This window comes from Aythya ferina (assembly GCF_964211825.1).
Source record: "Aythya ferina genome assembly, chromosome: 1".
Taxonomy (NCBI): domain Eukaryota; kingdom Metazoa; phylum Chordata; class Aves; order Anseriformes; family Anatidae; genus Aythya; species Aythya ferina.
Window position 1 is genome coordinate 104,551,201 of NC_140296.1, and position 10,434 is coordinate 104,561,634.

A 10,434-nucleotide genomic window follows, 5' to 3' on the forward strand; every position below is an offset into this window, starting at 1 on the left:
ACTGATTTTGATGGCTTTTGCATTGCCTTGTTTCAGGAAGAACAATTGTTTCTCATTTAAATGCTTGATGGCTGAGGGAGCTGGGAGACAAATATCTTAGAAGATGGTTTTCTAGAGAAATTCTAAAATGAAGTTTTAAATTGGAAAATCAATATTTATAAGGGCCCTTAGAAAAATGCATCATAATCTATGCAGTCTGAGATTGTATTATGGGCCCTACTCAAACATAAATTGAAGTTAACTATATTGAGATCTTTTTGTTGGTTGAAAGGATTGTTGCATTTCAGTCTTCTTATGTGTAATGGCTCATCAGGTAGTCACTTGAGACTTGACAGATTGAGGCAGAATGCTTCGAGGAGCATGCTTGCTTCTCCACTGGAGTGTTGTTCCAGTCTCAGTGAAAGAAAAATCAGTTATCTGTTACTCATAAGGTAACTCTGCTGACTCATCCCTTGAGCAGATTGATGCAAGATACCTTCCTATTAAAAAGCCAGTAATGAAAGAATTTATTTTTAAATTCAAGGAATTGCAAGGATTTGGTTAAGGGAAAAGCAAAATCAATTTCAAGTTTAGAGAAATTAAAGTTGCAAGTTTGCTACAAATTTAGATTTTAGAAATTATCTAAGTAAATAAAATATACCTGATATTTCTAAATATTTTAACTTTATTTTAACCTTTGTATTTTGTGATTTCCCTACATATTAAATTGTGCTTTAAAAGAAGACTTACAAAATAAAGAATCCTTTTAAATAACATACAGTTGGTAGTTGCTTTGTCTTCAGGAACTCAAACTTTTGTTTTCTAGGACAGATATTTTGACTTTAAATTCATTCTTAATTCTGTGTAGATTCAAAATTTAAAATGTAGCTAGCTGAAGATACTATATTCTATTTTCATGTCTGCTATTTAACATGTTTATGTGCAAATCTAATGTGAAATAACTCTAGGCAACTGTGCTGCAGGAATGGGTGTTGGATTGTTAAGGTTCCACAAACTAAACATCATTTAAAAAGGGAAATGCCATCCTTTCATTTTTTAGGCAGACAAATTGCATTTACATCAAGCAACTCTCTTGATCTTTTGGACGTGGGGAGGCCTCAGATGACATATGTTTTATTTCGTAATATGGTATGGTAAAAGTGTGAGGCAGAGTCAGTGGATAAGTGATTTTGAAGAAAGGGCTAGCTGGTCTTATTTAAATTCATCAGAGATTAGGAACTAAAATTCTTTGCAAATAAACAGAATTGTAATAAAAAATAACGTGCTATAACTTTCCTTTTCCTTGAGAGAACCATTGGGCTTTATACTCAGGTTTTAAAAAAGCAAACAACTTAGTACTGTTGTTTTCCATAACAAATGTATGTGGAAATGCCTTACGAAATAAGTGACTGTCACAGACTTAAAATGAGGAAAAAATCAAGATGCAGGCATAGGCAAAGGGATCACTGTAGACATCTCAGCAGAGTACTGGCACAGCCAGGTAAATGCGTAGGACAAAAACTCACTAGGTTGTTGCAAGGGCTGAAGAGGAGAAGACCCATGGGGGGAGGAGAGCAGCAGGTAATAAGGAGGGGAATGATAATATTTAGCTTGAGGTCTGCCCAAGGTGACTTTCAGGGACACGGAGAACAATTTTGATTTACCTTCTGAAACAGACCCTAGGGGAAATTGTTGGAAAGTGTTCCAGAGGAATTGCTTCTTGTACGAGAGATGAGTTTTTCATCGTGTTTTTCTGCAGGCTATGGATTGGGGTTACAAATGGTTTGAAGCAGAGAAAGTTACATGTTTAACCCAAGCACTTCTCCATCCTAGGTCCTCAAGCAAAGAAGGAAAAAGCTTTTCTCAGAAAAGCACAGCACAATTTATTCAAACTAGACACTAGTTTATTGAGACATACTTTAGGGACAAGCTGAAAATATTGTTTAAGAAATAATATAACAGTAAGAATAATACTGAAAATGTAAGACTATTGGGAGAAATCTTGCTGTTAAATGAAGAACATAATTTCGTGATTGAAGTGGTCATAAAACTCCTCAAAGAACACTTTATAGCTCTGATTAATATAATTCATTTAATTAAAAAAATATAATAGGAAAGGCTACGGGAAAATATCTTGGAAAATAAGCCATCTCTGAAGACTTCTCCAAACTGTTGGCAGGAAACCTGTTAAAAAGGATGAAGAGGTTTATAGACTGGTAAATAAGCGTTACCAGGAGGTCTGTTCAGTCTGCAGCAAAAGCTGAGAATAGCAGGACGTCTCCTAGTGCTGTGCCTGCTTTTCAGAAAGAAACTCAGCCAAGGTGAGGCCAGAATACCAGCTGTTCCTTAGGCAGCTACTTTTAAAGGGTTCCTTCATCATCACTCGAAGCTTTGTTTTGTTCTGTCTGGTTTGGTGTTTGAGGGCAGACTCAGAGATCAAGCATTCAATTCATGTGGTGTAAAAACAAAACCTGAATAATTTTTATTTTTAGGTAAACAAGATTGGGGAAAAGTGTGGTCTGAACTGTAGTAAATAATGTTTGGGATTTTGACTGAAATGAGGAATATGTTTCTTCATTACAAGCAGAAATCTACCTGACACATTGTGTGTTTCATCTGGTGCGCAACAAGAGTGGGCTAAGTTCACAAGCGTGCTGTGTCATTTCCCTTTTATGCAGTAGTCTGGAAATTAGCATGCTCACCAAGAGTGTGAGAAACCAAATTCCATTACATTCTCTGCTGCTGGGAATTTAATACTGCATCCTTCTTTCTCCCAAAGAGGATACTAGAAGCATCAGGCTATTTGTTATTTCTGAACGCTTGTCATTTCCCTTTGCATAGTAAGTGAATATTCCAGTGGTGGCTGAAATCAGTTTTTCAGATGACTATCCTGAAAATGCACTCTGAATAAACTAAGTATTAGGCATTAGGAGCTCCTTCTCAAATGTTCAATACCCAAGTTTAAATGCACTTTACCTTCATTAAAAGCAGGAACGTGAACCAAGTTTAAAGCACTAATAACAGCACCCTGGCATGGATATCAGCACCCAACATGTTGGCTTAGGCTTGCCCTTGGGAAAAAGGGAGGTTCGTATTTAGATCTTCTAATTGGTAGACAGAGCCTAAGCCTATAATGACATCATCTGAAGTTGAATTGCACAAACCTGAGTTATATTTTAAGTGAGCATAATGTACTTTTTTCTTTTGTTGTTCTCTGCACAGAACAAAACTACTTGTATGAAAGACATCTAAATAATGCTTATCTGCAACTAACATCCTCATTAAAGTGGTGACAAAAATACCCTAGCTAATGTTGGTTTTGGATGTTCATTTTTCCAAAGACCCCAAAGTTGCTGGCTCCCATATGTATTTGTATCTTAATGTGGTGAGTAAATCTTTCAATACATTGGCATAGAAATCAGTAAACAAACAGATCATAATATGCAGCAGGATAAGAGTCTGGAAAAAGTCTCATATCCAGACTAGAATCTGAAGATCCCTCTTTACCATTACGAGTATGGTTACAGCCAAGGCAGTTCTGTAGCATTTCATCTGTTCGGTAGAAACTGGTTCCCAAGATGCATTACCTAAAGATACACTAAAAGTAATGAAATGCTTCCTGGTGCCATAGTTGTAGAAATTCTTTTCAACAGGCATGATCTGAAAAATAGAGTCCTATTCCCACTTACGATGTCTCTTGAAATAATTTAGGAGCTGGCATGCATCCACATATTGGGAGGCTTGTATTATTTTCAAGTTTAGTACATACATCATCCAGTTGTACCCTGAAGCTCTCTGTTTTCAGTCCTTTTATGTTGCTAGTCTTTCTACCTGCTAGCCTACATTTAGAAATTTAAGAAACAAAAGTTCCTTTGTAATTAATAGTTACAAAACTTGTTTCTTTCTATGAAATATTTTGATTTTTAAATCCTGGACTGTGTAGATATCAATGTTTCCAGTTTTGTCCACATCAGAGGTTTGAATAGTGCCTTAGAACTTCATAATCTAGGTTTTTGCTAAAAGTGGCACCTGTTTAGAAAAATGATAGAAGCCCAGAAAAAAAATAAAGGTGTTCCTAAGGGAATCCTTTAATTGATAAATAGCACTTTTCTTATTACGCCTGGGTAAACAGATTTACTCATTCAGATGGAATTAACATCACGCATGAACTATGGGACAATGTTTTGGCAAGAAATGAGGCTTGTCATCTGATTTCCAATAAAGATTTGAGATGAAACATTGTATGATCACTTAATCTTGTTAAACGTAGCACAAAGCACTAAGTGTATTAGAGCGTGTATTTAAATGATAACAAATCCTGCTGTTAGACCTAATAGAAAACAGTCCTTTCCCCACCCAACACAACTCCTAGAAGGAATTCCTTCCTGTTTTGGAGCTATTTATTCTGCCTTTGTTATTGGCCATGGTGTATGTTGATACAGATCTTTAGTTGTTTGGATTTAGATGTCAGCATTTATTTATTAGCATGACTTTTAAAAATATATAAATTGTTATGAAATATGAATACACATTATATAACATGTTATACTGTGCTGTATATAAAATATATATAGTTATGTGAAATGCATGTAATATAAAATACAAAATATACTTAGATATGTAGAATAGTGATAACAATTATAACATATAAATACAGTTCAGAGGTAACATCGCAAATGAAATTTAAAATAGCCATTTCCATTATAGGAAGAGTCTGCATCCCTTCTGTTGTTTCCATGGACTTTTTATTTTTGCAAGTATTTTACAAAGTAAAACTTACATAGTCCAACTTCAGTGAAAAGGGGTGACAGATAAACCTAAAAAAACCCTCTGCAATTATTCAAGAATGATAGCTAGCTCCTTCAAATAGGTATTAAGCTGTTTAAAAAGCAGTTTACTTTTCAGGAGCTGTGTATAAAATAAATTGCAATAGCCCCAGACTGACATAATGAACTCTGCAAACACTTCCTGCAGGACCAATATAACAGCTGTTGTCTAATGTCTGATTTTTCACCATTTCTTACGTAGCACAGAGCGTAACTGCATTATCCATACTCCAGCCCCACAGCTGGCCCCATTATTCCACATTACTCCCCCAGGCTGGCCTCTGTTACAGAAATTGGAGCTCTGTGTGAGGTGCCAGAGCAGAACTACCAAAGGTTATCCATGCCTGAAGATGTGCTTAGTTGTATGTGCTCTCGCGCTCCGGTTATTGGCGCAAAGAAAGTCTTGGTTGGGCAAGGCAAGGTCTGAACCCAAGTTCTGTAGTGCCAATAGCTTTCCATGCATTAGTACCAAGGCACTTTCCTGTTATTGAATGTTTACAGCATTTCCCAGTATTTTGTTGTGGGAATGCAGCAAGCATAAAATGCTTTCCTTCACAGAGAGGAGAGAGTGACAGAGAGAATGTTTATGTCCTGAATCTGTTTGTCATGGTTGCAGTAGATGGCTGCAACCATTAACAGCTGCTTAAAAATTACTTTGCTTTGATAGAGCAGTTAGTACCTTCACCGAGGTATGAATTTAAGCTGATATATTGTAAAATGAATTTCTAGAATTGAATGCAGGTATAAGGGAATAAAATTAACCTTATAAAAATTTTGAGTATCAGGCACATCAAAATTTAATTCTAAAATACTAATATGGAAAGTTGTTTTTGTACTCACATTTTGTGTATTTTGTTTAAATGTTTCACACATTGGCTTTGTGTGTTTACTTGATGTTAAGCTGTAACTGAAAAATATACATATTTATATTAGTGGATGTGTCTGCACATTCTTTTGGTGAAGATTCATGAAATGCAGAATTGTAAAACTATGCACATCTGAGCTGCTGCATACAGAATACTATCAGTTGTCCTTGTTCACAAATAGCTCTGTATGTACACATCATCCCTGTAATTTTCATCACATTAATGTGATTCATTAGCTGTTTAGGAAGAAGACACATGTCAGATGCTACAGAATAGAAATCGCTCAACTTTGAGGTTTTATCTAAAATGGAGAATTAGTGTTCTGGAAGCTGCGTGTGAAGGTACAGCTTGTGTGTATACTAAGTACAAGTCATGGTGACTAACAGCAGAACTGCCACAGCTGGGTATGCATTCATCTTTCCCAATTTGAAAAAAAAAAAAAAAATAACGGATTGTCTTGCAAGAGTATCTGTATCTCCACTACGGGATAGCAGCATGCAGTGTTTTGCATGCTTCCACATCATCTAGTCCTGTCAGCTTCTTCCTAACACAACTCCAAATGAAACTACTTAGAGTAGTTTGTCTATAAGAATCACTGTGTTGAGAATATGATAGCTACGAATAGGGAAAAATCCCTGTTCAGGAAGTGCTTGCATTGGCAACCCAGTCGGTGTGGTGATGGGAGAGGAGAAAGAAAATAGGTTACACTGTTTAATAATGCAATTACAAAAGGTGATTTGAATTTGATTATCTGTGAGGAATGCTGATAAGGGTAAATCTCTGTGCACTTGGAGATCTGAATGCTGAGGACAGATCAAGTCTCTGCAGGCTTGCATGGAAAAGCACAGCTATTTCATGACCTCCTTCTCTCTCCCATTAGGCTCAAGCCTTGTAAAAGCAGGACAGATTTTGGACTGTAGATGCAAGAATGACCAAGTGCTTTCAGGTATAGCTGAAAAAAGTTAATTTAGTTTTATTCTTTCTTTGTAAGAAGAGATTAAAAAAAATAAATAAAAAGGAATCCATTTTATGAAAGCAAGTACAGTGATGTAAATACATTTTTCTCAGATAAACAACATGCCAGGATCCTGTTTTACTTGAATAACCAAAGGAAGAAAAATCTTCAAAAGCAATCGAGTAAATTGTCTGTAAAACGATTTTCCTAAATTTCCTAGGCAGTCCAAAAGAAGCTGTAAACTCTGATCTTATTTCTTAAAGTATATTTCTACTTAGTACATTTTTTCTGGAAGAGCATTTTATGCTAAAATTTGTAGCTTGTAAAGACACCCTTCCAGCGTTTTTTTTATCTACAGTAACATTTCTGATATTTCAGCAACAACCTTAAGTTGTATAAAAAACAATCACTTTAAGGTCTTTCAATATAAACAGATCTTCCATACAACTACAGTGCATTGGACCTATCTTTCTTACTTTGTGGAATCACCTTACAAATACATTACCAGTTCAGTCTATTTTAAAATTTTCTAGTGTTTATTGCCTGATTTCAGTTAGAAGGCAAGTGTATAGCAAGCTGATTAATGGACGGTTTGCTGTCCTTTCTATTCCCCTCCTCCTTTATCTTCCTTGTCTGTCCTAGGCATCTACAGTTCCAGATTATTTTAGGGATAGATACACCTGGCTTTGTAGATAAACGTTTAAAACTTAAAATCTTTAAACTCACAATCAGAAGGCAGGCATACCTCCCACTAGACCAGGTTGCTCAAAGCCCCATCCAACCTGGCCTTGAACATTCCCAGGGATGATCTAGCAGAATGGCCTTTATTGTGCTGTTTTGTGCCTGGCGTTGACAGCAGTCATAACCAATCCTCGTTAAGAAGCAATTTTCAAGCTGATTTTTTTTTTTCTCCCACAATGGTTTGGGACTTAAGGAATATGGGCAATTTGCCGTAACAGCAAAACATAAGTAAATGTTTGGAATGAAAAAAAATGCAACATACACTAGTTGGAAATAAGAGGAAATACCAGTTTGAGTAGGTATGAGATGGAACATAGTGGGGAAAAAAAAAAAAAGGAAATACATATCATTTGAGCATTACTATTCTGTACAGGATAATGGGTAAAATACACATTTAAATAAAATCTTCCACAAGTACATTCTGTAATGCAGAGCAGAAGCTTATATCAAATTTTAAAGTTTGTCTTGTTGTCTAATTTGTTAATAATGAAATTAGGCATGTAGAAAAACATGAAAAATGAAGCACTGTCGTTAGGAGCAACCTTTTTTATTGGCCCAGGTAAAACATGTCAGTTACATGAGCAGGTTGAGCATCACTAAAAACCTCTTTTAGGAAAACAACAACAACAACAAAAACATAACACCTTTGAAATAATTACTGAAAATTAAGCTAGAAAGTAAAATCTCTAATAGATTTAATTTTCATTTGATTGCTAATTCATATCACAGCAAAAATACATAAAATGATGGATGTTCTTATTTCATAGTGTCAGCCCTGTGTTACACACATATCTTTTAACATTATACTTAATGAGAAGCAAGTGATAGATAGGTCTTGATTTTACTCTTTAACCAAATCCGTATTGAGTCACACTTTTCTTTTTACTTTTAAACCTCTTCGATACCTTGAACCACTTGCAAATCCTAAATATTCATGTGGTAGGAGAACGTGGCTGTGTGCTCCATGCTGACATCTTAATGCTGTTGACTATACTGGTTGCTGAAACAGTGTGGCTGGCTTAAATGAGTACAGTTGGTGAGAGGATTGGTAAGAAGATTGTATTCTGCTTTTTTGGTGGCAGTTTTTCAGTTTAGTCGATTTTCTGTTTTCTGTGGGGTAAGGTTTTATAGCTCAAATATCCCACTCTCAAATACAGTCAGCACAGGTACTCTGGTTATGTTTTGTTTTTCTGTGGTCAAGTTTTCTTTCTGGGAATAGGCTGAATAAAAAGTTAACAAAATGGCTTATGGTTTCTCAAAAGGTGTTAGGGCTAGAACCAAGGTGCAGGAGACACAGGTATATAACCTGACATTCAATATATCTACTGTAGATGAAATTACAAAGCTATCAGAGTGCTTCTCACAAGCAATAACATTTAGATTAAATTAGAAATGGTATAGTGTTAGAAAATATTTGGGTGTCTACTAAAAAAAAACTTCTACTACGATGATTTTCAGAAGAGCTTGTCGTAGTTAAAGATCTCTCCTTAATGCATCTCTTACATTATAATAGGTTATTTTTCAGATTCACAGGCTAATGCAACAGGGTAACCCTACAGTGGAATGCTCTGTACTTCTCATGTTCTGCAGGTAATTAGCTACTGCACTTTAGTTCATTACTTCATAGGTGATAAATTACTTCGGGGAAAAATGCTTTTAAAGAGTTTGACAAGTTTAATTAATCTATTAAAACTTTGACTCTTGGATGAATTTACAAGAAACATCCTTCGGTTTCAAGGGCAGCTCAGCTGCCACCCTCTACCACCATACCAAAATGGCAATGAGTAAAGAGCACAAACAAGAACAGTGAGATAAATGAAAAAGGTAGTCCTGTGCTTAGACACCTTGCATATAGGCAATTATACATTTCATTGAACAGCAGAATAAAATATTCTTTGTACTGTCCGTGTAGTGTGGTGACAGGTAATTAATACCCAAAGCAAAACAAATTCATACAATCAAGATTCCATGCCTTTTCCACTGGGAATGCTCTTATTCAGTTGTACACAAAATGCAAATTTGCGTGCTCAAAAGGAAAAGATAGACTTAAGGTTTCCTGAAGTACTTATATTACAATACAAGTTTCAACAAGTATATCTTTTCTTTTACCTTACTTAACGTACAACATAGATTTAAGAAGTTATTCGACAATTCTTGTTTATCCTTTCTACCTCAATATCTTTTTATTTCTTATCTGCTCTTTACATCCTTCTCTCAAGGTGGAACTCTGAATTTCTTCAAGAGTCTTTGGTACTGTGTCTGGTGTCTAATATATGACCACTTCAAAATATATTTACTCATTTTTATAACAACTTTACATGTCAAACTAATATAATTATTTTTGTTTTGCTGTCAGTTATACGAAGCAATAAGAACACAAGCAGGTGTTTTTTAATTATTTGGACCCCCATTCTGTAATCACCAAAAATGTGACCACATCTCACTTTGTTTCACATTGTCAACACCCTACACATCAATTAAAAAATCAGGTTGCATTAACACAACTTTCTGTTAAGAAAATTCAGCAGCTGGATATCAAGGTTTTGTGTTGTCCTCTAAGCAAATGAACAAGTAGTAGCCAGTTTTTCAGTTTATTTCAGTGACTTTCCTAAATTTTCACAGCAGTCTCTAAGGACGACAGAATAGAATCCAGTTCTCAAAAGCATCCTTCACCTCTTTGAACTAAATTGTAGTCATATTTTTTCCACTCCTCTCTTCCGTTTTAGTTTCTCTTTGCTTGTAACTGTCATCCTCATCAAGAATAACCATCATCCTTAACAGCAAAGAATGTTGGTGGTTTGTTTTTATTGCTAGACAGCTCTGATTTACTCTAAGACAATTTTATTCCCATAGGAAAATGAGGCAACCATTAAAAAAGAATTCTATAATTATATAATTAAAGAGTGTAGCATCACAAGCACAGACAAGACATAAAGCTGCAAGAAAAAAAAATGCATCTCACACATCTGTGACAGCTGACAAACTTCCATCTCATAACGAAAGTGGATTACTAACAGTAGGTATGAAAATAACCAAAGCTGCAGAATGGAATATGTCTGTTAGTTTT